Below are 20716 nucleotides of genomic sequence, written 5' to 3'. Positions count from 1 at the left end.
AAAATTTGAGATGCATTGTATGGGGTGGAGAATTACAATTAGCTCATTCTTGGCAACTGCACTTGGGAAATAGTGTGTACATGGTATTTCCTCCACCTTGTGACCACACTGAAATGCTTATTCACAGACAGAAACCCAAAAACCCCAGCTGTGGAAGATGGAGATAACATCCACAAGCTTTATTATTTTAGTACAGCTACAGGAGGGGCTGTAAAGTTTCACAGGATGATAGTGACACTGATGATTCTAGCATATCTCATAAAAGAAGACAAGGCCCAGCTATGTCCTTTGGTAATGAGCTAGGATAATTTCATTCTTTATAAATGAGATAAACTGGAAGTAGTACTATGAGGTCAGGATAAACACCCAGTCATTATGGCTCACCGAAACTATGTCTCCTTTCAAGAGGCCCAGGATTCCTTGAATTTTATTCTTGATCATTAACAGATGCCACAAAAAGATAATACATTTTATTGAGAAGACAATGGTCACCATCCATTTATAACACTGGACATTGTATCCTGTGTTAAATTACCACAAGAGGTATTGTCTAAATGTTTTTCTAACTAACAAAGACAAAAATTGCATTGATTGACAGCTACAGGATTTAGAAGTCAGGCTGATAATTCAGGGAAGGTAATGAGTGGATTCAGTTTCTCTCACCTCTTCTTTATGTTATGATTTCTAGTTCCCCTAGAGACTTTCCAAGTAAATTTAGTTTTCCATTGAAATATTTACTTAAAACTTACTCTTAACCAATGTCTTTTCTTTTCATCCCAACATAATTTAGTAACTGATTTCAACTAAGCTGTGAAAATAAAGGGGCCATGTTGATGATATGACCATATTATTATGGTGGAAGTGAGATATCTGGAATGTAGCAATGATTATGATTCTTTTCTTGACAAAACTTTAGTGAGGTTTAAGAACCTTCTCCTGGATCAACCTGGGCATGTCCTTGCAGGGTGTACAGTTAACAGGAACACTGCTAAATTGGTTAGTCATAATATTCCATCCTGGTCACCTTCAGTATCTAGACTATTTGTTCAGATAGATACCTACTGTTATCCAGAATCCTAAGTCAGAAACTCTATTACTCATGTTTCCTCTAAATTAATCCATTCCTCTTTCAAAACACATTGAAATTTGTTATTGCAAATTAGAAAAAGTGTCTTGTAGTAGTCATAGTAGCATGAAATTCATGTACAGATTTAATTTTTATGATAGACTGGTTGGCCTTATAAAATAAAAAAAGTAGACTGAGCTCTAGGTTGAGGACTCAAACATATTCTGAGAAACCTGATACAACAATCACCATTGAATCAAATCAATATGTCCAGAAATTTGGAAACATGGGATGTCAATTTTAGGCCACAAGTTTTTTTTTTTTCAAAGAATGCAAGCTGAGCTTTTACTTAGAATGGAGAAAAGTTGAATCTGGTTTTTCTACTTTTATCAAGTCCCAAATTTTTGTTCACTGTGACATTCTTATATTCTTACAAGTAGAATAAAAATAAGTCAAATAATATCCTACATTTTTGAAATTATTTCAATACAATGGAGTTTTCCACAGTTTGATTATGTCATGTTACTTTTAAAAGGAGTTAGTGATCTGATTGGATTTCATTTCTTTTGAGTGCAGAGGTGACAGGCATCAACAGATGTTTCTACTCCACATTTGGTTTGGACAGGTACAGGTCTTGCATATTATTTTAGCTTTCCTTCCTGATCCATAGCTTCAGATAAAGAAATCACTATGACTGATGGAAGTGTTCTATGTAGAGCCTTCTGAACATGTAAAAACCATTCCCTAAACCTTCTTTCCTCAATATGTTCTTCCACTTTTGGGTAATCAATCTCATTTTTTGTCCCCAAACTATAGTCAAGTGTGGAATGGAGATAAACAGCACATCTTGTATTTGGACCACATTTAAATGGATAATCAGATCTTCAATGCCTTTGAGTTGTCTGAAAAAATTACTATAGCTCAATTCCTCAGGAAAAATATGACTATAGCTTAAAACCAGACCTGTCCCCTGTCTGCCTCCTCACTGCAACTGGTGTCAAGTATGCTAACAAGGAAGCATCAAGTCAGCTCCTGAAATCTAGAAACACAGCTGGTTTTGCCTTATCTGTCTTTGAACCTCACCCATGTGCTTAGCATATACCATCTCTATATCTAGCTAGAGACATAGCATCTTTTTTCCTCTTGAAAATCATCATCTCTTTATGGTTTGTTTTTTTTTTCTTTAGTACTAGCTGCAACTCTCTCTAATTCTTTCCAAGTTAGAGACAATCTCAAGTCCAAAAATCAAGAATATACTGTTCTTCTCTTGATAAGCCCTAATTTGTTATCTGAAGCTTCAAGTGCCATAGCCAATGCTATGCAGACTGGCTGTAGTCCTGACTATGCTTACAGCACAACTGCCACTCCTCCTTTGAAAGAATCACATTCAAATATTTATCATTCATCCATCCATTTAAAATTGATTCTTGGGCTTCTCCATGATATTAGCCAGCATTCCAATTGATGCACATATGGTGAGTTATAAGAAGTACAAAGTCATGGTTATTTCCAAGTTTACATATAAGTATATAAAACAAGTTGAATTTGTCAGAAAATAAATAAAATTTTAAGACTGAGACATGCGTAGGCAAGAAGTTAGCGAGAGTAATGTGATTAATCATGCCTGAGAGTTCATTTTATTGCATAGATGAGAATACTTTGACAAGTCAAGAGGAAAGAAATGGACCTAACCAAAAGATGCAGACAAGGTGTTTTAGAGGTTCTTTGGACTCTGCATCCAAGAGGCTAATGACAAATTGCATCATTACATCCCCAAATGGCAGCCAGTTCTGGATACAATATTTTATATGTAATTCTTGACTCAGGACCAGTCACCCTTTTAACTCCATTCACAGAGAGCATTGAAAAAATGTGCTACCCTGTTGTACAAAACTGAGGTGAGATATGGTGCTAGTACTCTGCTAATTTTGTGGCGAAGTAACAACAGGATGGAGACAATATGGGAGGCTCTGGCATGGGGCTGGAGGCACTTGATTCACAGCAGCCACTGCAGAACTGCCTTTGCTCTCTTAGAAAACAAAGAAAATGGGATCTACATGGTGAGTTGTTTTAGGATTTGATTAAGATTGTGTTCTTGTAAGTTCATGTTTGTGTGTGTGTGTGTGTGTGTGTGTGTGTGTGTTTAAGACAATGATGATATTGAGAAACTGAACACTCATGGTGGCTTGATAGAAAACAATTATATTAAATTTGAGCATAGGCACCACCTATTTGGTGAGCTTGCAGTTGTCCTAAATATTTTGGTAGCAGGCAAGGTAGACTGGGAAGGGAAATTACATAATCAAGGCACAGCAGAAGTGTCTTCCCCATAAAAATTTGATGACCCATTTTTTTCCATTCATAGAGTTATCTTGCTGCTTCTCAGACCATCACTTACAGTCTCCTTGAAGTGAGAAATCTGAAAACTAAAGTAAGTGCAAAAGGCAAACCTAATGTCTAATGTAATTCAATCACATGACTGTTTACTGAATTTGACCTGAGATCAGATTCAGCACTGAATGTTTCTCTGCATTAATGTCCACCTCACATTGATAATTGGTTAGACTTCCATATCAACTGTCTGCATAGAGATTTCCTTCGTGAATAGCAATATATACAATTTTGTACATTAGTCAATGATAACATAAATGGGTTAACTATTTTTTCCAGAGCAGCCCATTAGCAGTGCCCAGTAAAAGTCCTCCTGCTAAGTTTTATGGTCTAATAGTGTTATAAGATTTCACAGAAAGGGTGGGGTAAAGTTGACATTTTTTTCCTTGTCAAATGTATAAACATTAAAGGGATTTAATTACAGAGACACACTGAAAGTCGGGTGATATGTCTGTGGAATGTTCTTTAGCGGTCTGTAAATGGTTTCTATTATTTCTTAAAACTTGCTCTTTTGACTTGTATTTAACTGCTAAATAAGATGTATAGTACAGAGTATAAACATCATTAATTTTCACACAAGTGTGGCCTTAAAATCTTTAGAAATATTTCATAAAACTGTTACAAAGGAACATCAGTGAGGAAAAACTGAACAGTCATTTCTCATAGGTAAAACTGAACTAATGTGTATTTTATTAATTTTTCTTTTAGGTAACAATTTTACTTTTAATTTTTAAAAGTGAATGCTAATGTATATCTGTTGGACAATGTGATGGGTCTTTTGAATCTGGCTTATTTAACTCACTTTGATGATCTTCAGGCCCATCCATTTTCCTGCAAATGTTAAGGCTCGATTCTTTTTATGGTGGAATAAAATTCCATTATGTCTATATACCATATTTTTAAAATCCATTCATCTCTAAATGGAACTTTAGGCTGATTCTATATCTTGACTATTGTAAATAGTATAGCAATAAATATGGCTGAGCAAATATCTCTAAGTTAGGATATAGAGTCCTTTGGGTACATGACCAGGAGTTGTATAACTAGTTTGTGTGTGTGTGAGTGTATGTGTGTGTGTGTACAGATGCATGGGCGCATGTATGTGTAACCTTCAAACTGAGCTTCATCATGAATACAGTACTTTGCATTCCCACCAGCAGTGTATAAAGGTTCCTTTCACTCTTGCATTCACAACAGCATTCACACCAGCATCTGTTGTTGTGTCTAACAGGACTTCAGAAACATTCTTTTTTTTCTCATTTGACAATGCCTGGTTGAAATGAGTTAGCCACCTACAGGCTTTCAAAGCAGAACCTCCCAATTCCTCCTGACAAAAGGATATACTCATTTGATAGATGGCTTCCTGTTTGTACACAGAAGGATCACTGAAGTAAGCCTGGGACAGGATAAAGCCAATGTGTCAGAGACAGGAAATTTTACTTCTGAGTATTCAGGGAGAAAGGAGCATTGCTCAATGCACTAGGAATTCTACAAAAATGGTTAACCCCTCGAGATTCCACAGCCTAGGAACCATACTGGCTCACAATTAGTGCGATTTTGAAACTGCACCACTGTACCACTAAACAATTACACTTTTCCCTTAAAACTGTTAACCTTTCCATCTGGGAGTTTTAAACACAGTCATCTACACTATATATTTGCCTAAAATCAGTCCTTATAGCAAAATCAAAAGCTGGGTCATTCAACACTGATTTAAATTAAGGGAACCCAGAGAAAGGTTGCACATTCATATATGATGTTCTGTAGATGTTATTTGGACTTGAAAGCATTTGTCTCTATATACGAATCATTTGTAACTTTGAATCTGCATCTGATTCTAAAGTGGATAGTAGTATTTAAAAAGCATGGTCCAGCTATCCCATTTAACCTCAAATAGAAGCACACTCAAGGAGTTAATTCTAATATGGATAAACTGATATTTGGCCAGGAAGATGAGGGCATGAAGGGAAAACTGCATGCACTGTGGCTCTGTGCCCCACTGTGCTCTGCTGACCAGGTGCAAAGAGAAATATGAGGATCTGAGGGTGCTTTCGTTTTTATTGCCAAAGGCAGCTGTGATGAACATTCCAGACCCTGGGGCAGAAGTTAGACAGAGCTGCCAGAAGGAACAATGAAAGGGATTCTAATAGTTCAGTTTGTATATAAAACTGAGCCAAGGAGAACTGAGTAAGCACAGACGGTATTACTGTAATACATCTAATATGTTTACATATACTCTTTACTCTGAAACCCTCTCACTACTTGTGGATCTAGCTCAAGTAGTCAAGAAAGGATGCCTCAGGGCCCAGGGTCTCTGTCTTTGAAGGAAAAAACAGAAGACACAACACAGAGCAACAGATTTAATGTTTAATATGTTAATTTACTTGTTAAGTTTTGGAAATGCTGGAGATGAAATCCAGAGCCTTGCATGTGTCAAGCAAGCCTTCTATCACCAAGATACAGTCCAGAGACTAATATTTACTAATTTTTATTAAAACATTTTTTTTTCAATTCCAACAGTGGCTTTTCATCAAAACATGGAATACCTTCCTAAAGTGATGATTTTTGTGGGAAGTAATAGCAGCGACACCATAAGTGTTAGCTATCCTAGCACCATTGTGGAAAATCTGCTGGCCCACAACAGATCAGCTGCAATTATGAACTGAATATTCAGAAAGGATTTGTTGTATGTTTGCTGTGGATTTAAAATATGATCCTCGGTATTGTCATGGTAAAACTTTTCTTCGGATTTCTAAGATTATGAAGTTCAATTGTTGGATAAACAAGACCATAAGATGCCATTAAAACGGTAACACACTACAGTAAGTAGAACAATAAAATCCCTGTAAACGAAATACAAACGAAATGTAACAAGGCAATAAAACTGCCCAGCAAAAATGCCACTGCCAATGCCTGAAACTTTGAAACTTCACACAAGGGAGTTTCACTCCCAAGAGTAGTATAACAGACCATGTCCGTTCAAAGGGTTGATGCTGTTGCTTATTTCCCAGTTAAAGCCAAATCTTCAAGTAAGGAAAAAATTTTTAGAAAGACCAAAGGATTAAAAAGAGACAGTTCAGAGCTCAGGATTTTGAGATGTTTTCCTGGGATAGAAATATCTGGTCTTTGTGCGCAACTAGCTATACTTTCCTGGTTATCTACATCAAGTATTCATTTTTCAAGTTCTATGTCTCCATATAGAAAACAGGAATTCTTACCTCCCATAGCAACTTCAATACTATTAAGCATACTACAGGGTACAGAACGATCCACACAAGAATCCCTCAGGTGCACTGGTAAGAACTAGTGAGTTACTACATGAAAAACCACTAGGATTTGCTTCATGCATATAAATTCTATATTCATATCTACTCTTAATGTTGTCCATAAGCTTGGTTTATCTGCAATGCCCATATAGAATGAAAATGATGGGTACTAGGATCAATCTCCCTATTCTGTCTACCTAAAGACATTGTAGCATTAATAAATCCATCTGCATCTTTCATCAGCTCAATAATTCAGGAAGCCACGTTAACGTGGTTAACTCTAGAATTTTGGGAGGTGCTTTTTAAATCTCAAGTGCATTCCATAAAGGTTGCTTTTAATGCAACTGAGTTGGGAAAGAGGATGGGCTGAGAAGATTCTTCCATAGTACAGAGCAAGAGTTGGGAAACATTGCTTGTGAAGCTGTAGAAAGTAAATATTTTAACTTTACAACCCATATGGACTCTGTTGTTCTTATTCAACTCTTGTTATTCTCTTGAAAGAAACCATAGACAATGTGTAACCACATAGGTGTGGCTGTGTGCCAAAAAACTTTATTTACCAAAAGACAACAAGTAAGATTTGATCCTAGGGTCATAGTTTGCCATCCTTCAGCATAGGAAACAGATCATGAGTTTTAGAGTGAAAAAGTATGAAAAATGCATAGAATTCCTCGAAGAATGTTTCCTTATTTGCTTAGTTTCATTGAGAACATCTGTGAAAAATCTGGAAGATAGCAGGTACTCTGCAAATCCTAAATGTTTTCCTTCTAGTCATGAAGAGTTTGAAATTACTAAATTAATGGGATTCCAATTTGAAGCTGACAATACTCCATTGCTACCTGGATTTGACATCCCCCACTATGTCCTTCAGATTTCTGTCACATTTATAACAAACGTTGACCCTCCTATGCTCTATTTCTGAGCTGACTTCAGCCTTCAGTCTCACATTCTTGGCACTAATGACACAGGCATTTTTGTTTGTTGAATGGCAACTTTGTGGAAAGCAGTTCCAAAATGAAGCAACAGAATGGAAGGTGTTGCTCATAACTCATTCAAAAACAATAATCTCCTTCCTTCCTTTAGCTTATTAATTACACTTTTTATAAAACAAATGTTCTACACCCTTCCGTTTGGGCTGGGCACACAGAATAAAAAAAATAAATAACTGACTGCTAAACTGACATGCACAATTATGTCTATCAAATCCTTTTCATAAAATTTCTGAAAAGTAGTAACATTCTGTTAAGTACTCTTCAACAAATGTATTTAGTAAAAAATCAGCTTTTTGATGGTGAAAATCGCTTACAGATGCTTGTTGAGTTAAAGGAAAGATAGAGGCAACACAATTCGGAGCAAGGAAGCTATTTTGAATGGAAAGAGGAAATTTCTAGTCTGTAGTTCCCATTTATTACTTTCACTTGCATTTGTCACTTTGGTAAGTGGCATTCTTTCCTGTTTGTACCATGACTCCTCTGTGGTAATGTGATGGAGAAATACTGAGTTGGATTTTTATTCAGGATTGCGTTACTTAAGTGTAGCTTAAGGAGCTCTCTGCTCCTTTGTGAAGTTATTTAGAATGAGAACCAGCCCATGCTCTTCCAGTGAGTGAAACATACTTGATTACATTACTTATAAAACATGAAGTTGGAAGTACAACTGGATGAAAGTAAGCAAAGTTCTGTCTTTATGAAAGATTCACAAGTGATATCTATATAACCTCTTGTTTGGTTGGTGTCATTCCAGAATCTGGGCAGAGGTGCAGATTGATTACTGAATATCTTTGTTGTCTAAGGTTTAGTATCTATATTTATGCAAATATAATCAATTAGAGGATGGGTTGCAGAAACTGGACATGTGAACTATGGCTACAATCAGGGAAAGGATTCATGCTATCATTCCATCCTAGAGTCTGTCTATGACATTGATGATCCTGAAAAATGGTAGGAGAGCAGAATGGAAGAACAGATGGTGGATGGAAAACATCAGTGGGAAGTGGAGTAGTAGACAAGGAAAGGTATGATGACAACAAAGTGCGCCTACCCAAGCACACGTTGAGCCACTAGAGACAACAAGCAACTCTCTGAAACACTACAGCCAAAAGCAAAGAAGCACAGGATTTATCTAACATGTTTTATCAGGAGCAAGTCCTTGGCTTTTAAAAGTTTGTGAGGGATTTACCCCCCTGTCAAATTCTCTATGAGAGGCTGAGAAAACCACATACTAAGGGGAACATATTCATTAAGTCCCACATGGACAAAGCACTGACAACCATAGTCACCATACACTCTTCTTAAGACTAGCTGTGGAGGAGAACTTTTCTTACAATGTTTTCATATGTTCAGGTTTAGAGGAGATTAAAAGGAGTTGCTGTCACATTCATCCCATTTGCTTTGTAGCCTCAGTACCTTAGGACTAAATATGAGGCTAACACCTATCATGTCTGACTGTGCTTTCTGCATTGACCATGGCCATTCCTTATTTCAGGGCCACAATCCACATGTGAGTATTCGTGTTTCACATTTCCTAATTTGTCTATATTTGGATAATAGCAGGTAAATCTTCCTGGAAAAAAAACATAGAATCTAGACAACCAGACTAAAACATTGTGTGTGTGTGTAAAATGCATATATATATGTGGGTATGTTCATATGTGTGAATGTGTATTTTCTTATCTAGAGACTCCTTGCTTCTATAATTTCAAATAATCATAATTGAGAAGTTATTACTTTCTAAAGCAATAATTGTGAAGGTTGAAGATCTGCACTACAACTGACTCTATTTTAAACTTGAGTCAAAGAGAACTTGAAGAAATCTCTGTCTCAAAATTTGTCTGTCCACCCACCCATCCATCTGTCTGTCTGTCCATCCATCCCTCTATCTATCTATCTATCTATCTATCTATCTATCTATCTATCTATCTATCTATCTATCATCTATCTACCTCCTCTCTTCCCTCCATCTCCTTTCCTCATGCCCCAGCTGTTTAATCCCTCCATTATCTGAAAGGTGACCTATATTTCTACATACAAGCCTGGCAGATGTTGCCTTCTCACCTCCCTTCCTGGCAAAGAGAAGGCTTTGTTCAGTGTGTGAGGATCAAGGTTAGGTAGTAGCTGGGGAAGGAATCCTGCCAGGTAGTGGAAACACTGCTTGCTTTAATTTTATAGCTGAGAACAAAGCCTTCTTATTGTTTAATAGAACCCTTAAAGGCAGGCCTCACTGGCATAGTTCTAATTTTTTTGAAACCACAAACAAGAGGAATTCTTTAAGACTATTTCATGAAAAGCAGAAGGAAAGAGCCATGTGATTCTGCAGATATTAATGTGATCCTTTGCTTTAGTAGCCAGAGGTTGAGTTCAGGCTAGCATTTACCTGTGTCCTCTATACAGTAGCATCTGTTGCTACAGTCTACCTGCACCCACTCTTTCACTCAAAATAATAGGTTATGGTGATGGCAGCGAATGCATGAAAAAAAACCACACATCTTTCTCTAGAATGGCATCCCTTTTGTACCCTTTATATAATATGCTAAAAGAAAAATTAATTTGTACCAAGACCCAACAAGCCCATACTTTGCCCATGCAGACCCTAAATATAAGTTGAGAACTTCAGCTCTTTAATTAAGTAAGTATTTTGATTTTGCCAACAATTAAGACTGTTATGCAATCAGCTTCCAGACTAGAAGGAAACCAAAGCTGGTAGTTTCCAGAGATCTTAGCAACAGTCTTAGCAGCAAAGTTATAAAAGCAGGAGGAAATAGGTTTGCTCTTGTTTCTCTCTGAACAAAAGAGATGCCACTAGCATACTCATGATGATACCTGAAGCAAGGCTTATGGACTTTGGATATCCTTTGGTTGTTCATTCAGAAAGTGTGTGTGTGTGTGTGTGTGTGTGTGTGTGTGTGTGTAGGAACAAGAGAGTCTGATACTTTAAAACATTGACTCAAGAAGTCATTTTTAAGACCTCTGTCATTTTAGTACTTTTCATGTATCTAAAAGCACTTTTTGTTGTTTTTTTTGTTTGTTTGTTTTTTGTTTTTGTCAAACTCCATTCATACTGGTTAACAGATTTGTTTTAGAAGCAAGAGTGGTTTGTGAGACTATCTTGAGCAGGGTTTCTCAACCTTCCTAATGACCCTTGAATGGATTTCCTCATGTGATGACCTGCAAATTTTCAAACTTAAAATTATTTTTGCTGCTACTTCATAACTGTTATTTTGCTACTGTTATAAATTGTAATATAAATATCTGTGTTTTCTGATGGTCTTGATGAAAGAGTCATTCAACCCCTAAAGGGTTATAACCCATATGTTGAAAACTACTGATCTAAAGAATAAAAAGAAAAAAAAAGATATAGGTTTACAGTGAGGGGTTCGAAAGGCCCTTTGTGGCCTCTCTTCAGAGCTCCAGAATGCTCCAGATGGACAGCTGTCTCTAATTCTATCCTCTGTCTCCATACCGTGCCAATTTCCTCAGTTTGGGCAAGGATCTGGCAGGTGTGTATATCATCCATAAACTGTGTTCAGATATCCATGGCTACTGAAGTCTGTCATTGTAGAACTACATTTTCTGAGTTTAAGGTTTTCAAGAAGGGGCCCTTTCTGTTTTTTGGGTGACAATTTATCTGGTATGCAGACTTATGCAAATTAGCTAGTCCTGGAGGGCAGACAGAAGGATGCAGGTGATGCCTTGGAAAATGTTATTAGTGTATCAAGAGCCATTGGCAGATATTACACCATTTGCTAGACATATTAGGAAGCCTGGCATGCTTCCCAAGGAATCCTGCCAAGTAGGAAAGGCCTAAACATAGACTTACAGACCATGGGAATTCTTGTAGAAGGGAATGCATCTATATGAGTCATTAACTATATAGTTTTTTAAGCTTTAAAATAAATCTCATTATCTACTTATATATCAAATACATTTTATAAAACCAAACACAGTCACTCACAGGGGGTCCTTAAACCAGTGTTTGATTAACTTAAACTGACAAGACTCAACTTCATTAAATGATCAATTCCATCTAGAAATCAGCTAATTAAGCTATTTAAAAATGGTAAATATTCTCATTCCAAAAAACTGCACATATCTTAAGGGACACCTCAATATATTTTCATGACCAACACGACAAAGATGTAAGATATTTTTATAATCCCAGAAAACAGACTCAAACCCTTCTTGTAGGCAATGCTCACTTCAGACAATCATTGTTCTTATTTTACCAACAAATTCCTGGAACATTTTAAATTATATTTTTAAATTTCATCTTCAGTTTACTTTATGATCACTTCCGATTCATAACAGGATTAAATGAAAGCTTCAACAAGTTCACCATTCTCAAACCCTAATGTCTTTCTGTAAGTCCTGTGAATTAAATTTCAGAATTTAGAAAGTAAAGTTCTCCTGAATATTTCTTTCTTTTTTTTTTTCTTTTTTCTTTTTTTTTTTTAATTTTTTTATTGGATGTTTTATTTACATTTCATATGTTGTCCCCTTACCCCATCCCCCACCCACCCAGGAACCCCCAATCCCCTCACACCTCCTCCTTCTTCTTTGTGGATGTAACCTCTATCTACCCCCCCCACTCCCACCTCCCCACCCTCAAAACTCCCACCCCCTGGGGCATCCAGCCTTCATGAGGTCAAGGATCTCATCTTCCACCTGTGCCCAGCAGGGCCCTCCACTCTTATATATTCAGCTAAAGCCCTGGATCCCTCCATAAGTGCTCCCAGGCTGGTGGTTTAGACCCTGGGAGCTGTGGTTGGTTGGTATTGTTGCTCTCCTCATGGGGCCACAAATCCTTTCAGCTCCTTCAGTCTTCACTCTAACTCCTCCATTGAGAACCCCATAATCACTTCAATGGCTAGTTGTGAGCATCTGCCTCTGAATATGTCAGACTCTTGAAGACCTCTGAGGAGACATCCATATCAGGCTCTTATCAGCATGCACTTCCTGACTTCCACATCAGCATCTACCTTTGGTGACTGCACATGGGATGGATACTCGGGTGGAAAGGTCTTCAGACGGCCCCTCCTTCAGTTTTTGTCCCTCACTTTGTCTCCATATTTGCTCCCTTGAGTATTTTGTTGCTCCTTCTAAGAAGGACCGAATCACCCCCACTTGGTCTTCATTCTTTATGGACTTCATGTGGCCTGTGAGTTGCATCTTGGGCATTTCAAGGTTCTGGGCTAATATCCAATAATCAGTGAGTGAATACCATGTGTGTTCTTTTGTGATTGGCTTACCTCACTCAGTATGATAATTTCTAGTTCCATCCATTTACCTAGGAACCTCTCAAATTCATTGTTTTTAATAGCTGAGTAATACTCCATTGTGTAAATATACCACATTTTTTTAATCCATTCCTCAGTTGAAGGACATCTGGGTTCTTTCCAGCTCCTGGCTATTATAAATAAGGCTGCTATGAACATAGTTGAGCATATGTCCTTATTATATGTTCGAGCACCTTCTGGGTATATGCCTAGGAGTGGTATAGCTGGATCCTCGGGTAATGCTATGTCCAATTTTCTGAGGAACCGCCACACTGATTTCCAAAGTGGTTGCACCATCTTGCAGTCCCACCAACAATGGAGGAGTGTTCCTCTTTCTCCACACCCTCGCCAGCATCTACTATCACCTGAGTTTTTAATCTTAGCCATTCTGACTGGTGTGAGATGGAATCTCAGTGTTGTTTTGATTTGCATTTCCCTGATGACTAAGGATGCCGAGCATTTCTTTAGGTGCTTCTCGGCCATTCGAGTTTCTTCTGTTGAAAATTCTTTGTTAAGCTCTATACCCCATTTTTTAATAGGGTAATTTGGTTGCCTGGAGTCTAATTTCTTGAGTTCTTTGTATATATTGGATATTAGCCCTCTATCAGATGAAGGATTGGTAAAGATCTTTTCCCAATTTGTTGGTTGTCGTTTTGTCCTATTGACAGTGTCCTTTGCCTTACAGAAACTTTGCAATTTTATGAAGTCCCATTTGTCAATTTCTCCTGAATATTTCAATGTTGCTTTGAAGTTCAGCTTAAAAATCTCAGATCTAAATAAATTACATTTTAAATTGGAATCTGAAAGCAAAATTTTCAAATTTCTGTTGTGTGTCATCTCTTAAATGGTATCCATCAACATATAAATGTTCTAATACTAAATTATAACAAAATATTGATTGTCTGGTATTATTTAGGTCTTTGACTTGTACACATGTCTTAAACTTGCTTTGAAGAAGGAAAAACAACTCTTTAAAGGAAGTAAATTTATCATTTCAAAGAAACTGTGGTAAGTACACAATGGTTAATGACCAAAGATTGAAGAATACTTCAGAAGACCTTTCTGATCCTACTGGCAGCCCAGATGTGTTTGTGCACTTACTGAACCTTTGGTAAGATCTACTGGGCATAATTTACTGACACTTTCCCCCCAAGATCTATCATTCCAAACACTGCTTTCATTATATCACCTACTTTGGGTACATCAGTTAAATATGTGTTCTCATTAATATTCTTCCCACCATCTCATTTTGATGTGTTTTCTAGCCTGGCCTGAAACTCACAATGTAGACCAGGATGACACCAACGTCATAATCCTTCTGTTTTGGTCCTGAGAATGTTTGATTACAGGTATACACCACCATGACTTGCTTATCTGATTTCTTTATTAGCTGATATATTTTTGTTATATCTCGCTTTAAGCCACGTATCTATGGCCAATGGCATAATGTTTACATGAAAAGGCTATTTAGATAATTATATTAGAAAGTGACTATAGGATCTTGTCAAGTGGCCATAATTGTTTTTAGCATTCATTGGTACAAATTCTGTTACATTTCCTTTCACTATTTCCCAATATATTTAGTTATGGAAATATAATTATTTTATACAGCAATATCCTTCTCCTGACACCAGCATATATGAAGTAGATACCACCTTCCCAATCTTTTGGAAGGACAAAGGACCACATGATGACCTAATTCAACCTTTCCTAGTCAGAGAATTATGCCTTCCTGAGAGTTTCATCACTGTTCATATAGGAGCTTGATATTATATCTAGTGAAAATAGTTTTTGTAAAGCAGAGTAGAAATTCTACCATACGTTGTAAGAACCTTTGTGAGTTGTTCCTCACTGAGAGCCTTTTGCACTCAGTGGTAGCCTCAAGGTATTTAAATTGCTGAATTTTAAAATTCATACTTCAATTTCAAACAAAAAACAAGCAGTGCTACAATTGCACTCTTGTTAATGGGAATTTTATATGCATGAATCAGTTATTTTGATGTGGAGTTTCAAAATTTGAATAAGCCACTTCAGTTTTTCCTACATGTGACAATTAAAAACAGAAGTCAGTGGAATGAGGGAACAAAATGATTGATATGTCGTGTGTTTCTCATAAGGTATACTTATTTTATACATAAGGATATTATGGCTTGATTGTCATGAGAAGACATGTTGATACCATTAATTGAGGGAAATAATTTAAGAATGTATTAAATCTAGAAGTAAAAAAAAAGTTGGATAAGTTCTGCAAAGAGTGTTGCTTCTTCACTTGATCTTAACTCAAAAGCCAAGAAGTGATGCCACACTGCCAGGAACCAGAGGACCAACATTCCAGAGACCTAGGATAGACCCAAACAGGACTAGAAAAAAGAAGTAAGTGAAATGATTCATAATGATGCTATACTCATAGACAGAAGCCCTAAAAGGCTCTATCTAGTAACTAATGGGAGCAGATGAAGAGACCCACATTCAAACATTAGGGAGAGCTCGGTGAATTCTGTAGAAGTGACAGAAGAAGGATTGTAGAAGGCAGCAGGCTCAAGAAAAGCCACAGAGTACAGAAACCTAAACCCATAGTGACTCACTACGACTGAGCTGACAACCAGGAAGCCTGCATGGGTCTGAACAAGATTCTCTACATATGTTACAGTACTGTAGCTTAGTCTTCTTGTGAGACTCCTAATAGTAGGAACAGGGGCTGTCCCTGACTCTTTTGCTTGCTTTTGGGACCCTTTTCCTCCTACTGGGTTGTCTCATCCAACCTTACTTAATACAAGAGGAGGTGCCTAGTCTTACAACAACTTGATATGCCATGTTTGGCTGATATCTCTGGAGAGTCTGAGAAGTGGCTTTGGGGGAGGTGGGGAGAGGGAGTAGGAGGAATAAGGGAGAGGGTGAAACTGCAGATGGGATGTAATATATGAGAAAAAATATTTTAAAAAATGATTATTGCTTAATGTGATCATATCTGTGAATGAACTGAACAGGAGCCACAGGGAAGCCAAATTTCTACCTGCTCATCATGGTCACCCTCTTTCATCTTGGACTTGCTCACCTTGAATGCATCTGTCTAAGTTCATCTTATGTGAAAGCTGAGTTGTAGCTAACTGTAATGAGTAGTTAAAAGGATATTACAAACTTTTCCTATTATTGCTGTATGTTTTGCATGTATATATTTGCTTGTGCTTGGGTATTGGCATACCTGTGAAGGCCAGAAGTCAATGCCAGACAACTTTTGCTATACTCCCCACCTTATTCTTTTATTATTATTATAATTGGTTATCTTATTTATTTACATTTCAAATCTTATCCCCCTTTCCCAGTTTCCCCTCCGAAAACTCCCTATCCCATCCGCCTCCTCTGCTTCTATGAGGGCGCTCCCCCACCCACCCATTTCTCCCCTCACCACCCTAGCATTCCCCTACACTGGGGCATCAAGCTTCCACAGGACCAAGAGCCTCTCCTCCCACTGATGCCAGAGATAAGGCAATCATCTCCTACATATGCAGCTGGAGCTATGAACTCCTCCATGTATACTCTTTGTTTAGTGATTTAGTCCCTGGGAGCTCTGGGGTGGGGAGGGTCTGGTCTTCCTATGGGGTTGCATGATTTCTTACTGATTCAGCTAGATTAGCTAGCCAGCAAGCTCTGAGGATCTGCTTGTCACTACTTCCTCTAGCCCTACCTGACACTGAGATTACAGATGTGTACTGCCATGCCTCATCTGCATGTGTGTGGGAGATCCAAGCGCTAGTCTTTACCCTTACATATCAAGCACGTTACCAGCCGAGTCATCTTTCAAGCTTCCCTGTTCCTAGTGGTTCTTTATAGTATGCCAGAAAACTTCTGTACTGCTTTAGCTACCCAAATAGGTTACTCTTTTATGAGAATGATGTCACATGTAGAGTAATTTAAGGGAGATTCTATTAAGAATTCCTGGATTGTGTCAAGAGACCACATTAGGACACACTAGAAAATGACACTTTCTCCTTCCTATTATTGCTCAGCCACTGAGCCTTAGTTAAGGCTCAATTTGGAGAGTTCAACTTAGCAAGTGATCAAACTCCACCTTGAGCCACCTGCTAGGATTCAAAATATATAACACATTCATAAATATAATATAATCAATAATATAAAACTTCATTATACTCAAATTATAAAGATTAAGAGATGATGACTTTGGATGTTGTTTTTTCTTTTCACATTTCAAACATTAACTTTGGAATGCTATGAAAGCATTATCTATTCAGTCTTATCTTCATTTAGTCATAAAATTATTTCCTAATTCTAGAATATCTGAAGACTTTTCTTAGTATCCCTTCTCTATTCATCAAGATTCACAAGAAAGTAAAAGGATATAATTCTTATGGATATTTTTATACCCAAAAATCTTTAATCCAAGTATGGTTTAGATAATACTTTTATAAATAATCACTTTAATTCCTACTGTGAAAAAAGTTTTCTATGAATTTTATAATATAAAATATTATTTTTTTGTAATCCTGGTGGCAGAAACTAGATATCATAATATATATAATGTACCTAAGAAATACACTTTTTTTCTGAAATGATGAAGTATAATGCAGTCTGGTAATTCTTTTGCACCTGTGTCCTGGGAATTCTAGGACCTGAACTGGAGAAATCAAAGTGACTATACTATTGGCCATAATAGGGTTTATGAATACAGACAATTATCCAATTACATTGTCATGTAATTGACAATTATGCATGAATGGGAGCTTTGCTGGTAGGGTTTAATAAGACCCAGAGTCTAACTCCAAATAATACCTCAGAGCAACCTGGCAGGGCATCAAGTGCAGTGGGAATCTGACTTGTCTTTGCAAGTAGCAATGGGCTAAAATTCTAAATACAACTTCAGATACTCAAGTTGCTCACCACAGGATCTAGCTCATGCGGATCACACATGTCTACAAGATGTAAACAGCATGCATGTGTATGTGTATATGTGTATATGTGTTTGTGTGTCCGTGTGTGTGTGTGTGTGTGTCTGTGGATTTAAATGCTGGCTTTTATCCAGTGCTCTGGATGAAGCCATTGCCATTGTCTCTACAAAAAAGAGAATGTTTTCACATTTGAAAATGGCACAGTTAATTGAAGTAGAAATGCTCATCTTTCTTAGCAGTTTGACATTATTTTAAACTTTATAAATAATGCTTTTAAGGCTTGATCAATGATTTAAAGTCTTCTACACACCTATCCATCCACTTAAACAAAGTATTCTCCACAGTATTTTACATCCTTCAAGATAACTCATTTCCATCAATCCTCTTAACTCATATAGCCCAGGATAGAAGCAGACCTCTAGTGAAAAAAAATGATTAATTCATTCACAAAATACCTGGTGCTCCACATGCCAATACTGAGAGGCCAGTAAAGGAAGGAACTTTCCATTAAAAGAAAACAAACAACACAAAAAATGAGGGACAAAAAAATGAGCCAGAGAGAATTTGAAAAGTGACTAAAGCAGGATTATAGGACAGAGAGATGAATTGTCAGGTAAGGGAGCAAATTCTATCCTTGGAATCCACATGGTAGAGGGAGAGTATCAATTGCTAAAATTGTTTTCTGACCTCCACATAAGTGATACAGTATCATGTATCATGTATATTCACACACACACACACACACAAGTGCGCGCGGTTAAAATTTTTAAAAGATGGTTACAAATAAGGCAAGATTAGTCCAAAGGGCCAAGGCTAGCACACTGACAATCTGCTGGATTGAACCTTGGATAGGGATGCTTAGTCAGATCAGGTGGGCCTCTATCTTCCAGAAACAACAGTGGCAATTGGTTCACAAGTTTTACTTGTTCTCCATTACTATCTCAGTGTGGATTGATACTGTCACCAATAGTTCCCCAAGTGGTCTTTTATAATGTGTTCTATTTGCAACAAAACAAGAGTATTACCTCTTGGTATCTTCTTAAGTAATAAAATAGGTTTTCTGATTTTTCTACGAAAATTGGGAGGACAGTGTGATAATGAGAGCTGTATTCTATATTTGATTTACAAAAAGTAAGTTCCATGGCTAGTTCTTTTTCTAAATTTAAATACATTATTTTTCCATTTATTTGTAGTCAGCATCTCACTGTGTTACCCAGGCTCTCCTTGAACAATCCATCCCCTGCCTGAGAATGCCCAGTGCTGAGTGTGTGTGTGTGTGTGTGTGTGTTCACATCCGGTTCCTGACCCAAATCTTAATCATTTCTCATAAGCTTGTTTTATGCTCCAGATAACAGTAACTCCAAACTTGACCTGAGGGAGCTTTTACTGTAATCTTCTCCTGGAAGAAACAAAGCAGAACAGTTAAAACCTATTGTTTCTAGAGCCCCAGCCATCAACTTAACACAAACATTTGTTGGGAGTCTCTCTAAAGTTGCTCTTTCAATGTCTCTCCTTCCCAAGTCTCAAACTCCCTTAGATTTTACACTCTTTTCTAGTTTTAAACAATTAGCACTTAAACAATCACATTTGTTTGCCTTCGTTTATTAAATAAGTTACTAAAACAGTGAGGAGGGGGCAGCCTTCAAGAGTTTTCATTTTTAAAAAAAGCAGAAGTGAATCCCCAGGAAGAGGGGTGAACTTATGAGGAGGATGTAACATTTTCTACTAAGGCCTGAGAATTCATCGATTGTATTTACAACAATGAGGAGTCACTCTGTGCTGTGAGTTTTCTTAGCTCCCAGTAGCATGGGAATGTTATTTTCCTCACGAATTCTCAGACTCAGAATACATGGACAACTTCAGGAAGAGGAAAAGGAAGAAGTACAGCCTAGGAACCAAGGATGTGAAGCAGGAAATTCTTTTCAACTGCACTGATTGAAAAGAATAGCTCGCTGGTGCCCAACATATTCCACCATATTTTTGGAGGTCCCTTAATACTGTGGCAGTTTTGCATGCATGGGTGATTATTTTGCATGAAGATAAAATAAGTAAAAACAGAAAGAAAAAGAAAAGGATGGGAAGAAACATGACTAATCCTGGGGTTTGGCACCAAATGGAAAAAAAAAAGAAATAAGAGGAAAAGAAAGGACATGTTTGCTCCTAGGTATTGTGGAGGAGAAGGTTTATTACAGATGTGTGGGAGAGCATAGCCAGAGGCAAGAACCTCTGAGAGAGTCCAGAGTGGACATGAACACACTGAGGTATGTCATAGGAGAGAGGTGAGGGCAAGGGAGAGTTAAGAAAGGGGAACCAGGTTCAGCAGTCAGGAGACTCAAAAGTTACAAAGAGAAACGATAACCAAAGTGGTTAGTTTGTATAGGGAAAAGTAGAGGGTTCAGGGTAAGAGTGAAAAGTGCCAGCCAGGTGGGCCCTGTAACAGGGAGGGTCTGGTGGATATAGGGAGAACCTGGGGGCCAGGTCTATTTTGATATGTTAGATATGTACCTCAGCCATTTGCCCCAGGTTTAAAACTTTACATATATTATTTTCCAAATAGCTACAAATATAAATTCCTGAAATCAATTAGGTTTTCCAGTTTTAAATGTGAAGCCACCACAATCTATGTGCTTCTTGAAATGTCATGGAACCTTCAAGAACTAATTTCAAACTCAAGTGCCGAATGAAACGCTTCTCAACTCTCATGTCTCCGAAGCTGCTCTCTACCTCTTTCCTACATGTATGCCTTTCATTTTTCCAGAAGATACACACACACATACACACACACACACACACACACACACACACACACACACACACA

The 20716-nt window shown here is 37.5% G+C and overlaps 1 protein-coding gene across 2 annotated transcripts in view; it reads right to left on the bottom strand.

The window, feature by feature from the left end:
- Mid1 (midline 1) overlaps positions 1-20716 on the bottom strand; it is a 327852-nt gene that overhangs the window by 43417 nt on the left and 263719 nt on the right. The window lies entirely within an intron of this gene.

Source organism: Grammomys surdaster, unplaced genomic scaffold, assembly GCF_004785775.1.
Source record: "Grammomys surdaster isolate TR1022 unplaced genomic scaffold, NIH_TR_1.0 131, whole genome shotgun sequence".
Taxonomy (NCBI): Eukaryota; Metazoa; Chordata; class Mammalia; order Rodentia; family Muridae; genus Grammomys; species Grammomys surdaster.
Note: the sequence above shows the minus strand (reverse complement) of the source record. Positions and strands in the feature narration are given on the sequence as shown.